This window comes from Rhinopithecus roxellana, chromosome 15 (genome assembly GCF_007565055.1).
Source record: "Rhinopithecus roxellana isolate Shanxi Qingling chromosome 15, ASM756505v1, whole genome shotgun sequence".
In the NCBI taxonomy this organism is placed as follows: domain Eukaryota; kingdom Metazoa; phylum Chordata; class Mammalia; order Primates; family Cercopithecidae; genus Rhinopithecus; species Rhinopithecus roxellana.
In genome coordinates, this window is record NC_044563.1 from 63,103,737 (window position 1) to 63,122,031 (window position 18,295).

Here is an 18,295-nt window from a genome sequence, read left to right on the forward strand (position 1 = left end):
ACCTATAGTACCAGCTACTTGGGAGGCTGAGGCAGGAGAATGGCGTGAACCCGGGAGGCGGAGCTTGCAGTGAGCTGAGACCAAGCCACTACACTCCAACAGGGGCAAGAGAGTGATATTCTGTCTCAAAAAAAAAAAAAAAAACAACAACAAACTTGAGATACCAGGGATGTGCCTGCACAGGGGAAAGATGATATGAGGACACAGCAAGAAGGGAGTCACCTTCTGGCCAAGGAGAGGCCTCAGGAGAAACCAACCCTGCCAGCACCTTGATTTTGGACTTCCCAGCCTGCAGTACTATCAGAAAATACATTTCTGCTGTTTAAGCCACCTGTTTATGGTATTTTGTTATGCAATTCCTAGTAAACTAATACAGAGGGGAATGGAAATGAATACAGAGCAAGAGAAATATACAAAAATGTAAGAATAGTATTTTCTAATGTATTAGTCCATTTTCAGACTATAAAGAACTACCAGAGACTGGGTAATTTATAAAGAAAAAAGGTTTAATTGACTCACAGTTCCACATGGCTGAGGAGGCCTCAGGAAACTTACAATCATGGTGGAAGGCATAGGGGAAGCAGGCACCTTCTTCACAAAGCAGCAGGGGAGGGGAAGAGAGAGACAGAGCATGCATGCACACCAGGAGCGAGCAAGGGGGGAACTGCCACACACTTTTAAACCACCAGATCTCATGAGAACTCACAATCATGAGAACAGCACGGGGGGAAGCCAACTCCATAATCCAATCACCTCTACCAGGGCCCCTTCCTTGACACATGGAGATGACAATTTTGAGATGAGATTTGCGTGGGACACACCACCAAACCGTATCATCTGACTTTATACCAAATACAGAAATTCTAAATTTTTGAGTACCAAAATATGCTTGAATCCACAGCTGACAAAGGCTGTTAAGTATTTTGTTCAATGACATTTAATCCCAGCTCAGGGAGAGATGAGTTCTGATGCTACAGACTCTGGGGTCCACTCCCAGGAGGCCTGTCTCTGCAGGTGAGCAGAAATAACAAAGGATTTCTAAAACCACATGGAATGGCATCCCCAGCTATATTAAGGAGAAGACTAGACCTCAGGCTGTTGTGCTCTCAAGTGATAATAACAATATATCAGCTCAGTTTCAGGCCAAGGCTAAAGCCCAAGAGGAAAACCTTTTCTTTTTCCTTTCTTTTCCTTTTTGTTTTTAAACTGTAAGCGACACCCCAAAGACGGATTTTACTTTTACAAACAAAAATACCACTGTTTGACTCATCATGGGAGCCAATATGTGCTTTCTTAGAGGCACTTGGTTCCCAAAAAGGAAGGCGTATCTGTTCGGACATCCAGTGCAGAGAGGAGAAGAGTCCTAAGAGTGCACAGGTGATGATGGAGAGGGCCCCTGATACTGACCAGCCTCACTCTCTTCTGTTTCCTCTCTTCTATGCCTTTCTTAATGTGATTCTAGGAGCAGCGGTTGTCTGCTACCATTCTCTGTTGTGCCTGCTTGTTAGAAATATATTAAAATAATTTTGTATTTATTTTCAAAGGCATCAAGGTTTATTTTGTTTTGAGATGGAGTCTCATTCTGTCGCTCAGACTGGAATGCAGTGGCATAATCTCAGCTCACTGCAACCTCCACCTCCGGGGCTCAAGTGATCATCCTGCCTGAGCCTCCCGAATAGCTGGGGCTGCAGACGTGCACCACCATGTCCGGCTAATTTCTTGTGTTTTTAGTAGAAATGGGGTTTCACCATGTTGGCCAGGCTGGTCTCAAACTCCTGACCTCATATGATCCACCTGCCTTGGCCTCCCAAAGTGCTGGGATTACAGGCGTGAGCCACCACGCCCGGCCGAAAGGCATCAAGTTTTAAAATGACTCACTACAATGGCATTAGTTCTCATTCTTGAAACCAGGGCCATCAGACATCACAGTTCCAGAGGTAGGGAAGGAAGTGAAAATTAATTCAGATTAATTCCTTAGGGTCACTCTTCAAGACAGTCAGAGCAAGTGGTATCATTTCCAATTTACAAATGATGATGTGGCCAAGTGGCTTGCCTATAGTTCACAGCTAAATGATGGAGCCAGCACTTCAAGCTGTGCTCTTAAACTCCATGTCTAACACTCTATTTTATTCTGATGCCTACAGTTCTTCTTCCTATGACTCCATGAAAGAGATTAACTATACACTTTGGTGTTTTGTTTTGTGTGCATACTTGACCAGAAATGTGGCAAGAGAAAGTTTGAGAATTCCTTCTCTATAATCTAGCCACTTATTTCTCAAATGCTAAGTGATACTAAGATGGTCCAAAGGCAAAGCTATCCTACAATGCATCAGTGCCAGTTTATCTGTCACAATGATAAACAGAGAGGGAGAAGTTACTGATATCCTCAAGGCCACAACTAGGTGTTGAACAGCTAATAATCAGTGGGATTTGGAGAGGAGACAAAATTAGGATTCAGAGTTTAAACGGAAGACAGTTTTACTTCCAGATTCATGCCCTTTGCCATGCACAGTGGTATCTAGCACAGTTTTCTACATAGGAAGACCTGAGCAAGAAACTGACTTTGCTATCCTAGCTCTGTCATAGACTTCCTGAATCATCTCCATCTCACAGTCCTCAGACCTACACAGCAAAATCCTTCCCATATCTGTGTGCTCATGTTTGAACCACACTAATAGAGGCTCAGGCAACACACACTTCTGTATAAAAAGTAACCCAGTTCTGAAGCCTGCCTTGAAGCGTGTAGAAACGTGGGTTGCCCTGAGATAAACAGCACAGGCACTTACCAGTCAGGAGATTTTCCTCTCAGCTCTCAGCAACAGATGACAAAGTCATGCATATAAACAAATCTGCAAGGCACTGCAGCATGGGCCAGACAGAGGACAACAAAGAGAGATGGCAGGGATGGGGCGTACTGTGGCTGTGGCCATCCATCTGCATATGAGTCACTACCTCTGAACAACAGCCTTTTCCTCATTTGTTTAGAGAGCCTCAGCAAAGCAAATGCAGGGTAGAGAGCCAGAGGACCTCGGGATCAATTTCTAAGTTTCACTGTCATCTGGTTAAGTAGGCTCAAGTATTACTAGCATTCCACCTTTATGGACAGTTGTCCACAAGGAAAATATATGCTTTTTCTGGGAAGACAAGGGTGGGACAGGGAAGGGATGTCATAGGAAAACCTACCAGCTATACAGAGTACAAATTTTCACATATGAGGGGCCAGCCAATCAGCAGTGTGCAGAGAGAGAAGGACCTTTCATTTCACAGAGCATGATTTTGACACAGAGCAAGTGTGAAGGTGTGCCGCTTCCTGTTGGTCAGTTGACTATTCTGCTGAAGAAGAAAACAAACCCATTGGGGTGCTTTTTCTGAACAGGCCTGTCGACCGGCTTGTAGGGCTGATGTCTAATGTAGAGAAAAGAACAAAGCCAACATTTTGATAACCAGCAAAGCAGGAGGGAGCCACAGGGTGAGCACACAGTGCTGCTGGGACTTGAACGAGCTGTACACTCTCCTGGTATTGTCGGGGTTCACATTCTACGCTGTGTCTCCCAGCACCTTCTCAACACCGATTCAGCTTCCCAGCAGCCGTCAACGGAAGGATGACTACACTCATGTCCCAGACAGGGGATCGGAGGCTAGCGAGGTCAACGGCTACAAGTACAAAGTAAAAACCAGAAGCTGGGAGTTTTGCTTCTTGATCCCTACTTCTTGCTTTATTTTATGATCTTACAAGAAGAAATACAACACTAAAATCTATCCACAACTAAAAAAGCAAGCAACAAACAAAGCGTGAAGAGGATCTGTAGGAAAAGGAAACCATGAATCAGACCCTGAGGCCTAAAACGAGATCCCATTGTTTGAGGAAGCCCTATCTTGGATGAGTTTGCAAGGGAAGTGACCCCAAAAAAGCCTCTGACATGATGTGCAGCTGGCACCGTCATCCTCAACACAGCCGTGTCTTCCTTCCAGGGAAGATGTGGAACTAAGTTGAGAGAGAGAAGAGGGGTGGGAGCTGTTTTCCGCTGCGCGCGCAGAGGTGGTGACGGCGGCGCGATCGGCCGGGCTGTGCCCGTTGTCCGCCGGGGAGCGGCTGGAGCGGCAACGGGCCCGGGCCCCCGCGAGGCGGCGCTACAGGGCAGCGGCGGCAGCAAGACAGACTCGTGGGGACGCGCCACCGCCACCGCCACCGGGCTGGGTGTCGCGCGCCGAGGCTGGGGGTGTCGCCGCCACCGCCGAGGTGACTGAGAAGAGAGGCGCCTCCTCGCGCCCGCCACCGCCAGACTGCAATGCCCCGTCCCCAGCTCGCCAGCGTTTCTCGTTGGAATATACGTTGCACATTTACGGCGATTCTGAGTGAGGGCAGACTTCTGCCAGGCTCAGCACAGCGCTTTCGCTCACACGCTTAGCGGTTCTATGTGCCATAATTAACGTTGCCTTGAAGACTCCGGGACGGTGAGACTGGACTCAGAAATAGTTGGCTTTTTTTTTTTGTTTTTTAATTGCAAGCATATTTCTTTTAATGACTCCAGTAAAATTAAGCATCAAGTAAACAAGTGGAAAGCGACCTACACTGTTAACTTGTCTCACTAGTGCCTAAATGTAGTAAAGGCTGCTTAAGTTTGTCTGTAGTTGGATTTTTTTGGAGTCTGAAGGTATCCATCTGCAGAAATTGACGCCCAAGTTGAATTTGGATTCAAGTAGATTCTAAATACTTTGCTTATCTTGAAGACAGACGCTTCATGAGGAATAAAGAATTTGAATAGAGAAAACACTGATTGATAATAGGCATTTTAGTGGTCTTTTTAATGTTTTCTGCTGTGAAACATTTCAAGATTTATTGATTTTTTTTTTTCACTTTCCCCATCACACTCACAGGCATGCTCACATTTTTTATTTGCCATAATGAACCGTCCAGCCCCTGTCGAGATCTCCTGTGAGAACACGCATTTTCTTATAACTCACAACCCTACCAATGTTACTCTCAACAAGTTCCCAGAGAAACTTAAGAAGTATGGAGTGACGACTTTGGTCCGAGTTTGTGATGCTACATATGACAAAGCTCCAGCTGAAAAAGAAGGAATCCACGTTCTTGATTGGCCATTTGATGATGGAGCTCCACCCCCTAATCAGATAGATGATTGATTAAACCTGTTATAAACCACATTTCATGAAGAGCCAGGCTGCTGTGTTGCAGTGCCTTCTGCTGTGGGACTGGGAAGGGCATCTGTGCTGGTTGCACTTGCTTTGATTGAATGTGGAATGAAGTACGAAGATGCAGTTCAGTTTATAAGACAAAAGGGGAGCATTCAATTCCAAACAGCTGCTTTACTTGGGAGAAATACTGACCTAAGATGCGATTACGCTTCAGAGATACCAATGGGCATTGCTGTGTTCAATAGAAAGAAACGTAAATGAAGGCTGACTTGATTGTGGCATTTAGAGGGAACTCTTGGTACCTGGAAATGTGAATCTGGAATCTTACCTGTGTCATCAAAGTAGTGATGGATTCAGTACTCCTCAACCACTCTCCTCATGATTGGAACAAAAGCAAACAAAAAAGAAATCTCTATAAAATGAATAAAATGTTTAAGAAAAGAGAAAAGGAATTCAGTGAAGGATGATTTTGCTCCTGGTTTTGGAGTTTGAATTTCTGCCAGGATTGAATTATTTTGAAATCTCCTGTCTTTTTAAACTCCTTCAAAATAGGTCTCTAAGGAAAACCAGCAGAACATTAGCCTGTGCAGAACCATCTGTTTGGGGAGCACACTCTTCATTATGCTTGGCACATAGATCTCCCTGTGGTGGGATTTTTTTCCCTTTTTTGTGGGGGGAGGGGTGGTGGTATATTTTTCCCCTTTTTCCCTTCCTCTCCTACATCTCCCTTTTTCCCCCAAGTTGTAGATGGAATAGAAGCCCTTGCTGCTGTAGACATGCGTGCAGTCTGGCAGCCTTAAGCCCACCTGGGCACTTTTAAATAAATTTTTAAAAACACCAATAAAAAAAAAAAGCAGTGACATAGATGTATTACATGATCCAGGTGGTTTTTAGTCTTTACTGATGAAAGGGTGTTCATGTTAGCTTCTTTTCCTCAAAACCCTATCTAATACTAGGCAAAGTAGCCAAGAGCCTTTTTTGTTTTTATTTTGATAAATTAGTGGGGAAATGGCATTTTAAGAGGAGTCTCTTCTCAAAGAAGTTAGCTGGGAGTTGAATTCTTCTCTTCCCTAACCAGTGAAAGCTAAGTGGATATCCCAGAAACTTGTCTTCTAACAGGGAGGACTCCAGGCCATCAGTAAAGATGTCCAGGCAGTGGGCGTACTTTCTACACCCTGTAGAATTGTGGGCTGCAGCGTTACTCTGATTTTCTGTCTAGTATCAGAGAATGCTGGTAGCTTAAAATTTTTATTTTAGGATCTGCACTGTGAATTTTCAGAAACGGTCAAAGGAGCAGCAGCAAATTCACATATTTTTGACTTGAGAAATGCTTGTGGTATGTTTTCCAAACTGCCCCCATATGTAAAGTTCAGTTTAACCACTGGTTGCTGTATTATTACTAGGTTCTTTTGAGGTTAAAAAAAAATCCCTGGTTTAAAACCAACAATGATGCCTAGTGAGTATGTGTCCACAGGCCTTAACAGGGTAGAAGAGAGACATTGGACAACCCAATGAGTAGCGAAGGGATTGTGTTGCTTGTAAAGCAGTGTAGTAGCATTTTTGCAGATTCTTTGCTGGGTTTAGTGTACTGATCTAGAAAAGCTGTTTTTCTGCTCCTTTGTGGAAGGCAGTTACGATCAGGGTGCATGGACAAAGCAGGTAGAGGGGCACCATCAGGGGCTCTTGCACTATTTTTACCTCTAAATATTACATTCTCAGTAATGCCCTGCTTCTAAGGCTCTGAATACAGGCTTAAAGTCATCTTATCCTGCTGGAATTTGCTGTGCAGAGCCATAAGCCTCCCATTTTGTTAGCGTCAGCTAGGCCAGTAGGAACAGACCGGGACCTTGTCTCACACTGATGATACCTCACATGTTGGCCGGCTATGTGAACTGCCTATTTCCTACTGCTGGAGTTTTGATTTTTAACTAAATGCAAATCTGCGGATTCTCGCTTCTCCCATCCCAGAAAATAAAACCAAATAATGCTTTTTGAAACTGTTTCTAGGACTTTAAAGTAAAAAGTAATGGTATATCCAAAATTCTTTATTTCAGAACACAACAATAGATTCCATTAATATAGACTCAAGATCAAAACAGCATACGTGCTAAGCTAAGACAGACAGTGTTGACTCCAAGGGTTTTGATCAATACCATAACAAACCTTTTCCCTTTGACATACTCTGAATTTTGTTGTTTGAGGGGAGGGGGTGTGTGTGTGTGCACGCATGCACATGCACGCAGTGTCCATCAGTATCAGCGCCTGCCTGAGTTAGGAAAATTACATCCCTGGTTCTGTATTGAGGAGAAGGATGTATAAAACAACATGAAACATTACCCCTCATTTTGTTTTAAATTAAAGACTAATGTTAACTATTCTCAAAACTGGATTTTTTTCCTTAACATTAAAGCAATTATTTTCTTTTGGATTTAATGAAGTACTGCTAGCTGAAACCAGTCTGACATAGAGAGATGTCAGATTTGAAAGGTGTGCAACCTGATTTAAAACCAAACCCTGAACCCTTTTAAAGAACAATAAAACGTATTTTACACGCTCAGAATAAAACAAAAAAGGAGGGAGCTGGCAGATGGGAGTGATAAGGCAGGAGAGGAAATACTGACTCGCTTCTGTTCACAATGGCCTTCCTAGCTCACACGGCTCCTCAGATTCTTCTCTGGAACTACTGTGTTCTGTTTCCCCTTCCCTTTCCTAATTTGAAACAATTTTAGCAGCTGTGGACAACAACTGCAGTTTCTTATTTCAGTTTTGAGAGACCTTCCGGAAACTCTGCCAGAGTCTGGGGATCTGATGTGAGACAAGTTATATGACAATCACTTCACTTGTTTAAAATACCATTTCCCAACCCACTTCCTCATGCCCCGGAGCACAGCCCCCCAATTCTAACTCAACAGGCTGGGAAAGGTCTGGATCTGCACTTTCCCCAGCCTCTAGAGTGACGCTATGCACCGCCTCATTTGGGATGCCCTACGAAGGCACTCATTCTGTGGGGGCCAGACCCAGCATCTGGGGTTGGTGCACAGAAACACAGCTCTATTGTTAAGCATGAGGATGATGCCTGCTTTCCTTTACTATTCTGAAGAGTTGCTGGCTATAAAATGCTTCTACAGCTTCAGGCAAAAAGAATAACATAAAATATTATTAAAACAATACATTTAAGCCATAACAGATGTTGAGGTAATGTTAGTCTTAGCCCATAAATTTCCTAATTCCATAGAGGCTGGCTCATTTTGATGGGTTTTTCTAAGAGTTTTCACACACTGGTGTGAGCATCCTGAAGCAGAGTGAGGGTCCCTGAAAAACTGAACTCCCAGATTCGTCAAGGTCTGAACATGCAAACTCCCTGTCCTCTTCCCTTGTGGGAGCAAAACTCATCAGAAGAGCAGAGCAGGCCTGTTGACTCACGAACAGAATGCTGGGGCGCTGGGAGACAGGAGGCTTCCAATGTTAACAATGGCTACTAACATTTAACTGCAGAGATGCTGAGAGAGAAAAATCAATGGTTGTCTTAGCTTTCCACGAAAAATTAAATTAATTTGGGTTTATACTCATTACAGTAAGCCAAGAAGGAAAAGAAATGCTTTTAGAAAATGTTTCCACTCTGAATCGATGTGTTGCTCACTAAGAACTAGTTCATGCAGGTCTGGCTCTCTGAAGAGTTATATTTAGCTTGCTAGCATTCTGTCCAGTTTGTCTCTTGCTCAAAAGACATTTTTCCCTGACCAGGACTCACGTCAGCATCAGCATGCATTACTGCGAGGCTGCACTAGCCACTGAGGCTCAGGCCTAAACGAACAACGGCAGCGCCAGCTTTCTAGTGGAGAAAGGCTACGTGTTTACCCTTCACGACAGACCACTGCTGTACAACTGCTTGGCACAGTCTACCCTAGAGAATAATATATCCCATAAAATAGCACCTTTGCAACAATGTCTTAGTTCCTTAATCAATTTTTTAAGGACTTTAAGAGAAAGTGGGGGGTGGGGAGTGGATAAAGAACACATCAGCATTTTACAGACCCACTCACCCCTACACACAGCAAAGAATATATAGTAAATCGATCAAATATGGGTTCTGACAAGAGCACAGCCAGCTGAAGTACCGGTTGTATTTTGTGAGCTGGTTTAACTAAATGGTTATATACAAAACAGACCATTGAAAATAAAAGTATAAAAAGACCCAACCAAGTATCACAGAATTCCAAATAAGCCTGGCTGTAATGGTTAATTTTATGTGTCAACTTGGAGGGTTTTTTAGATGAGATTAACATTTAAATTTGTGAACTTTCGGTAAAGCAGACTGCCCTCCATAATGAGGGCAGGCCTCACCTGATCAGTTAAATAGAACACAAAGACTGGCCTCCTCTCCAAGAGGAAACTTCTCCAGCAGACTGCCCCTGCAGATTTCATTGCATCATCAACTCTCCTGGGTCTCCAGCCAGCTAGCCCATACTGCAGATGTTTAAACTCACCAGCTTTCTTAATCATGTGAGTCAATTCTTTATAATAAATCTCTATCTCTCTATCTCCTACTAGTTCTGTTTCTCTGGACAACCCTAAATACTAATATTCCAGCAATGGCACTTCTTAAAAGAAATATCCTAAGTTATTTCACTGTATATACGTTCTATGAAAAACTCTTCCAGTGGCGACCCTAAAAGCAGAGTCAGAGCAGGACCATGCAATACCCCCGTGTTGAGCCAGCAGGAGGACATCAGAGCAGATGCTATTTCTTTGAGTATAGAATCTTTTCTATTTGACTCTATCATGTCCAAACCCAAACCATCACAAGATCTCTCGCCAGTCGTGCTGGCTCACGCCTGTGATCCCAGCACTTTGGGAGGCCGAGGAGGGCAGATCACTTGAGATCAGGAGTTTGAGACCAGCGTGGCCAACATGGCAAAACCCTGTCTCTACTAAAAAAAATACAAAAATTAGCCGACATGCTTGCTTGAATCCAGGAGGCAAAGGCTGCAGTGAGTCAAGATCATGCCACTGCATTCCAGCCTGAGCAACAAGAACAAGACTCTGTATGAAAAAAAAAAAAAAAGATTTCTTGAGCACAAATCTGATTAATCCAGTCAGATAACACCAGAGCAAAACTCCACTAAGCAGCCACCTTAAATAAAAGTGTTTGAAGAAACGGCTACCCTGGAAAGACCATTAACCATCCCCCCTCCCATCTCCAATTGAAACGTTTTTAAAGTATAAGTGGAAAGTCCAGGATTATCATGGGGGGAAATTATTGCCATGTTAATCGAAGCTATGAGAAAAGACAAAAGAGAAAGGGAATGGCTGGGTCTTATATGCACTTTCACCATCAAACCACCAAGTAAAAATATGGATAAAATATCAAAAAAGCAGCGGCGACAGGGAGAGAGGAGGAAGAGTAAGGGGAGGCTGAAGGCAGCAGAGCAGACAAGGTTGGGTTTGGTGGGAGACAGGCAAGGGAAAGCTGGAGGACAAAGGAAGGACAGAGAGGAGGAAGTGAGAACAGCCTGGATAGCAGCACCACTTCTGCTGTAGTGGGGCAGTGACTTCCCAGTGTTTCCAACAACTCAGGGAGAACCTCTGCAATGGAGATGGAACTGTATGGCACTTGGCTTGACTCACCATGAGCTCAGTTCTACATTGAAATAAGTAAATGGAAACATAAAAATGATGGGTGGAGGGAGGGTCACCATCTTTGCAAGAGCCTGGCACTGTCACTTTTTCTAACTACAGACCAATCAGACGAATTATAAAATATTCTTGGCTCTAAAGCACAAATGAACACATAAAATCCTCCTGCCTGTTGCCATGAGACCCATCTTGGAGGTACTGAGGCATGACAAATGTGTATGACTAAACACAGAGCACGTGTCAAGGCATATTCTTGTTCAGTAAAAGAACTCATTTGGAAATACATTATCCCTAACATTTGCCCTGAGCGTAAGACCTTGGCATGAAGCTACTTTCTGTGTGAGCCCAGTCCCATAAACACTATTTGCATGTGATTACAGATTCTGGTATCAGAATTCCAAGAGAGGAATGTGTGCTCTCATACGCTACAGAAAAATAATTCACAGTTACACCTGTATTCCAGCTGCAGACATTCTGTATTAACCCCCATCCAGCATAGCCTCTTTGGGGCTCACAGTACCCTTCAGAGATACATGGAACGAGCCTTCGCTGTTATCTTGAAGACAGTGCAGGAGTGATCACCCTACTTCAGAATCTGAATGGATGAGCTACTTCAGGAACCGAACTTGAAAACATAAGGGAATTTCACCTACCAAAGACCACTGCATGGAAGATAGGGACCAGTTATTTGTTTGCTTTGTTTTACTCCAGTGTCATATCCCACTGTCATATCAACAAAGGGAAACATATCCAAGCTGCAAACCTGGGCTTTAGGTTTAACATGTTAAAGGAAAAATAAATACACTATAAAATATTCCAATGGTAACAGGGATGCTGAAGGAAAGTGGAAGGGGTCTTTACAAAACAGTTAAATTTTGAGATGTTCACATTAGTTTTAGTGCAGTCTCTCCTGAGGCAGAACAGACTGCAAACTACCAAGCATTTCTCTCTAATAAGGGAAGACATCAAGACAGTTTTACTTCTTCCCCTCCAATTTGGATTTTTTTTTTCTTTTTTTGAGATGGAGTTTTTTGTTCTTGTCGCCCAGGCTGGAGTGCAATGGCGCAATCTCAGCTCACTGCAACCTCTGCCTCCTGGGTTCAAGCGATTCTCCTGCCTCAGCCTCCCGAGTAGCTGGGATTATAGGTGCCCACCACCACCCTTGGTTATTGTCTTGTTCTGTCCTGTCCTGTATTGTAGTTTTAGTAGAGACGGAGTTTCACCATGTCAGTCAGGCTAGTCTCAAACTCCTGACCTCAGATGATCCACCCACCCACCTGGGCCTCCCAAAGTGCTGGGATTACAGGTGTGAGCCACCGCGCCTGGCCATGGTTTTTTTAAAGTTTCTTTTTCATGCCTGGTTGCATTGGCTAGAACCTCCAATATGGTGTTGAGAAGAAATGGTGTGAGCAGATATCCTTGTCTTGGTTAAACAAATAACTATAAATACGTTGTAGGTAATGACAGCCAAGTTTCTCACTGTCAAAGAAAGAATACGCAAAGGGAAAATGCTAGAATTAACCCTGTAGTGCTGAATTTGAGTCAGAGAAAGCAGTATAAACTAACGTTTATTTTAACATAGATACAAATAGAGAAATAAGTATAGATATGTGTGTATACATGGATATAAATACATATATCTCCTAGTCCTGTCCACTGAGAGCCTAGAAGCAGTGACACCTGATAGCCAAAAGCATTTCTGGTACCCAGGTCTAGTTTCTTATATACCATTCTCTAGTAAAAGGAATCAGGGCTCCCTGAAAAATGGCTGATTCTTGGACAGGGAAAATACAAGATAAGCCGGGAGCACCCTGTAGTGTCAGAAAGTAAGGAAGTGCTAAAAAACAAACAAACAGCAACAACAAAAAGTCCCAGCCACTTGAAAGAGCTTCCAGTGGCCAAAGCTGGAAGATTTTAAGAAAAAAAAATGATGATACTATTGGATTATAATACAAAGAATACAATACCCACAAATCCACACTAATATGCATAAATGATGAATAAGCAAATAAATGAGAGAGAGAGGATTTTATTTACAGGAGATTTATAATGAACAAATGTAGAAAGAATAAGGGAAACAGGAAAAAATCATTAGAACACCATAGTAATAACTACTATAGGGAAGATCCACTAATGATTGTCAAAATTCATGGAAAAATCTTATCAGAATACTTGAATAGCCTCATATCTGATCCACCAAAATATTAATTAATTATTGTGGTAGTTTTAGCATACATCCACAAATTCTCTGATTCTCCTCCCTCCGGGAAGTGAAGCTTAATTCCCATCTCCTTGAGTGTAGGCTGAATTCCTAAAAAATAGAAAGGGAAAAAGAAACATACCAACTTTACAGTGGAAAAACCTTGCAGATACCACCTAAACCTAGTGATCAGGGCAGCAACACCAGCAACATGTCATGATGTTGCTATAAACCCTTTGGTATGATGAGAAGGGCACTGCACTTTTATGCTATCTATCCCCTCCTCCAATTTTTTATTTATTTATTTATTTTGAGACATGGTCTCATTCTGTCACCCAGGCTTGAGTGTAGTGGTGCAATCATGGCTTACTGCAGCCTCAAACTGCTGGACTCAAACTATCTTCCCACCTTGGCCTTCTGAGTAGCTGGGACTATAGGTGTGTGCCACTATGCCTTGCTAATTTTCTTCTTCTTTTTTTTTTTTTGAGACGGAGTCTTGCTCTGTCACCCAGGCTGGAGTGCAGTGGCCGGATCTCAGCTCACTGCAAGCTCCGCCTCCCGGGTTTACGCCATTCTCCTGCCTCAGCCTCCCAGTAGCTGGGACTACAGGCGCCCGCCACCTCGCCTGGCTAGTTTTTTGTATTTTTGTAGTAGAGACGGGGTTTCACCGTGTTAGCCAGGATGGTCCCGATCTCCTGACCTCGTGATCTGCCCGTCTCAGCCTCCCAAAGTGCTGGGATTACAGGCGTGAGCCACCGCGCCCGGCCTTTTTTTTTTTTTTTTTAAAGAGACAGGATCTCACATGTTACCCAGGCTGGTCTCAAACTCCTGGGCTCAAGTAATCTTCCCACCTCATTCTCCAAAAGTGCTGGGATTACACGCATTAGCCGCGCAGCACCTGACCCCCTCCTCCAATCTATAAACCAAGTCTAATCATGAGAAAACATCAGATAAACTCAAATTGAAGACTTTCTGCAAAACACGTAACCACTACTCTTTAAATATATCAAGGTCATGCGTTATAGCTAATAAACCAACAAAAAAGACAAAACAGAGTTACCCAATAGAAACGAAGACATGAAAAGAACAAAAGGAGAACAAAGAACAGATGAAACTAAGGAAAACAAAAGCAAGAGAAAAGGCTTAACCTATAACTATATCAGTAAACACATTAAACGTAAATGGTCTAAACATCCCAGTTAAATGGCAGGTATTATTACATTAGATTTTCTTCTAAAAAAGCAAGGCAACTTTAAATATAAAGATACAAAGCTTCAAAGTAAAAGGATGAAATAAGATATACTATGTTAATACTAGGCAAAAGAAAAGTGGAGTGGCTATATTAGTATCAAAGTATATTTCAGAGCAAAGAATATTACCAGGGATAAAAAAGGTTAGTTCATAATGATAAAGGAAGTCATTTCACAACAATAAATTTAACAATTGATAAAGAGGTCATCAAAAGAACATAAAAATTCTAAACATGTATGTACCTAGTAACAGAGTTTCAAAATATATGATGCAAAAACTGAAAAGAACTGCAAGGAGAAATAAACAAATCCACAGGGTTTTTTGTTGGAGATTTCAACACTTCTCTCAATAGCAGAACAAGTAGACAGAAAATCAGTAAGAATGCTGATTTTTAAAAATTCTATCGACTAACTTGACCTAATTCACATTTATAGAACACCTTACCCAAAGACAGCAGAATACATATTTTTGACAAGTGCAAATGGGACATTTACCAAGGTAGACCATATTCCGAGCCATAAAACAAATCACAATACATTTTTAAAAGATTCAAGAAATACAAAGTCTGTTTTCTGACCACAATGAAATTAAAATAGAGATCAGTACAGAAAGGCAACTGAAAAATACTGTTTGGAAACTAACACATTTCTCAATAATCTGTAAGTCAAAGAAGAAATCAAAAGGGAAATTATAAAGTGTTTTGAAGTGAATGAAATAAAAACATGACATCAGAATTAAGCGTAGGCCACTAAAGCAGTAATTAGGGTGAAATCTATAGCATGAAAGACCTAGATTCGAAAAGAAGAAAGGTCTGAAATCAGTGATCTCATCTACTTTATGAAATTAGAAAAAGAGCCTGGGCAACACAGCAAGTCCCCATCTCTACAAAAAATTAAAAAATGAGCCAGGCATGGTGGTAGATGCCTGCAGTCCCAGCTACCTGGGAAGCTGAGGCAGGAGAATTGCTTGGTCCCAGAAAATTGAAGCTACAGTGAGCCAAGATTATGCCACAGCACCCCGGCTAGGCGACAGAGAAAGACCTTGTCTCTAAATAAATAAATAAATAAACAGAAAAATAAGAAAAAAAGAAATTAGAAAAAGAACACATTATATTCAAAGTAAGCAAAATAAAGGAAATAATAAAGATCAAAGCAGAAATCATGAGACTTCAGAAAACAAAAACAACAGAAAAAAACCAGTAAGCCCAAAGGCTGGTTCTTTGAAAAGATCAATAAAATTAATAAACCTCTACCTAGACTGACTGGGCACTATAGAGAAAAGAAACAAATTAACAATGCCAGGAATAAGATAGGTGACTATAAAAACATTAAAAGAATGATAAGAAAATACTATGAACAACTTTATGCTTAAACATTTCACAACTTGGATGAAATAAACAAATGTCTTGCAAGACACAACTACCAAAGCTCACTCAAGAAGAAATAAGTTACCTGAATAGCCTTACATCTACTTTTTCAAAAGAATTTATAGTTTAAAAAAAAAAAAAAAACTCCCCACGAAGAAAACTCCAGGCCCACATCACTGGTGAATTCTACCAAACATTTAAGAAAAAAAAAAAAAAAAAAATACCGATTCTAAAGAAACTCAACAAGGTAAAAAGAAAGAAGTATTTCCCAACGTATTCTATGAGGCCAGAATTACCCTGATATCAAAACCAGAGGCATTACAAGAAATCTACAGGCCAATATCCCTCATGAACATAGATGCAAACATTCCAAACAAAATCTTAGCAAGTGAATCATAAAAAAGACCAAGTTCTGGCTGTTTGTGTGTACAGGAAGAAAACAAAAACAAACCAACTGAGGTTTATCCCAGGAATGCAAGGTTGGTTCAACATATGAAAATCAGTGAATGCAATTCATCAAAATAATGTAATATCACCATATTTCATTCTCAACAGATTCAGAAAAAGCACTTGACAAAATTCAGCATCCACTCATGATAAAAAACCTTTGGAATAGAAAGGAACTTCCTGAGATAGACAACAGCAAACCACAGAGGAAAATCAATAAACCAAAAGCTGGTTCAAATAAGCCAAAAATTAGGAATAGAGGGAGTTTCCCAATCTGATAAACAATATCCATGAAAAAGTTATAGGTAATATTATATTACTGGTAGAAACCAGACAAAAATACCTGCTCTCACCAGCTCTATTAACTCTGAGACACAGTCTCATTCTATTGCCTGGGCTGGAGTATGGTGGCGCAATCTTGGCTCGCTGCAACCTCCACCTCCCAGGTTCAAGCAATTCTCATGCCTTAGCCTCCCACCTAGTTGGGACTACAGGCACGAGCCACCACACTTGGCTAATTTTTGTATTTTTAGAAGAGAGGAGTTTTGCCATGTTGGCCAGGCTGGTCTCAAACTCCTGGCCTCATGTGATGCACTCGCCTCAGCCTCCCAAAGTGCTGGGATTACAGGCGTGAGTCACCATGCCTAGCCTGCCCTCACCACTTCTATTCAACACTGTATTGGAGGTTCTAGCAGTGCAACCAGGCATGAAAAAAAGAACTTAAAAAAATCAGAAAGGAAGAAGTAAAGCTGTCTTCGTGTCTTCATTTGCAGAGAACATTAACATTTATGTCAGGGATCAGCAAACTACAATCCAAAGGCCAAATATAACCATTGTCTGGTTTTTTGTTATTTGCGTTCATAAATAAAATTTTATTGGAACACAGCCACATCCATCCATTTACTTATCATCTATGGTTGCTGTAAACCAAAAAGATCTGAGACAGGTCTCAATTAATTTAGAACTTTATTTTGCCAAGGTTAAGGACATGCCCGGAAGAATAAAACATGGAATCACATAAACGGTCACTGGTCTTTGCCTTTCTTCAAAGATGATTTTGAGGGTTGCAATATTTAAAGGGAAAAGGTGGGCTGGAGGGGAAAGACAGAGAATATGGTAATCTAGATGTTGCAAGAGAAAAGGGGCAGGTAGGGGAACAGTCAGTTATGTATTCATATTGGGCTCAGTAAATCAATACTCTACATAAGGTAAGGTGAACATGGAGTAGCCACCTGGGGAGACATCGAACCTTTTATCTACAGCTATCTGCTTAGAAACAAATGGAAAGGCAGCTTCTTGCAGGACACAGCTTTCAGCTTAATTTTTTCCTTTTGGCAGAGTGACCTGCAGTCTGAGTTTTTATTTTCCTTTCACATTGCTTTCACTCTAAAATGGCAGAGTTGAGTAACTGTTAACAGAGATCTTATGAATGGAAAATAAATACAAGATGCTCGACCTAATTTGCATCATTTAATTTGCACCTTAATGCGAATTAAAACCACAATAAGATACCACTGTGCATCTATCAGAATGAGAAAAACTAAAAAGACTGACTATACCTAGCGTTGGTGAGGGTATCAAAAACAGGACTTCCCATCCATTGCAGGTGGGAATGTAAAATGGTATAACCAATTTGGAAAAGCATGATTAACAATGAAAAGATAGACTTATTATTTGATTCAGCCATTATACTCCCACATACTTATGTAAGAGAATGAAATCATATGTTTGTACAAAGACTTGTACACAAGTGTATTTGTCTGTAGCATCTAAAAACTGGAAATAACCCAAATGCCCATCAACAGTAAATAAACAAATGGCGGCATTTCCATAAATGGAATGTGACTATTCAGCAATGAAAAGTAATAAATTATTGATGCATGCTGCCACATAAATGAATGTCAAAATAATTATGCTGAGTGAAAAAGGCCAGACAAGAAGAGTACATATGGTATGATTCCATTTGTACTCTAGGAAAATTCTAGGAAATTCAAACTAGTGACAAAATTGCTAAGTGGTTACCTGGGGACACGGCAGAGGGGGTGAATGAGGAAGGAAGGGCAGAAGGGAAGGATTACAGGAGCATTAGGAAACTTTTGAGGGTGGTGGGTAGGTCTGCTAGAAAACTTTTGGGAGTTGCTGGATATGTTCGCTATCGTGGTTGTGGTGATGGTGGTTTCAAAGGTTTACATATATGCTAAATTTTATCAAATTATACTGTATAATTTAAATATGTG

At 41.6% G+C, this 18,295-nt stretch overlaps 1 protein-coding gene and 1 pseudogene across 1 annotated transcript in view; one reads left to right on the forward strand and one right to left on the reverse strand.

The window, feature by feature from the left end:
- Positions 1 to 18,295, reverse strand: part of JAM3 (junctional adhesion molecule 3) — a 73,399-nt gene that overhangs the window by 22,147 nt on the left and 32,957 nt on the right. The window lies entirely within an intron of this gene.
- LOC104661419 lies at positions 4,906 to 5,402 on the forward strand (annotated as a pseudogene).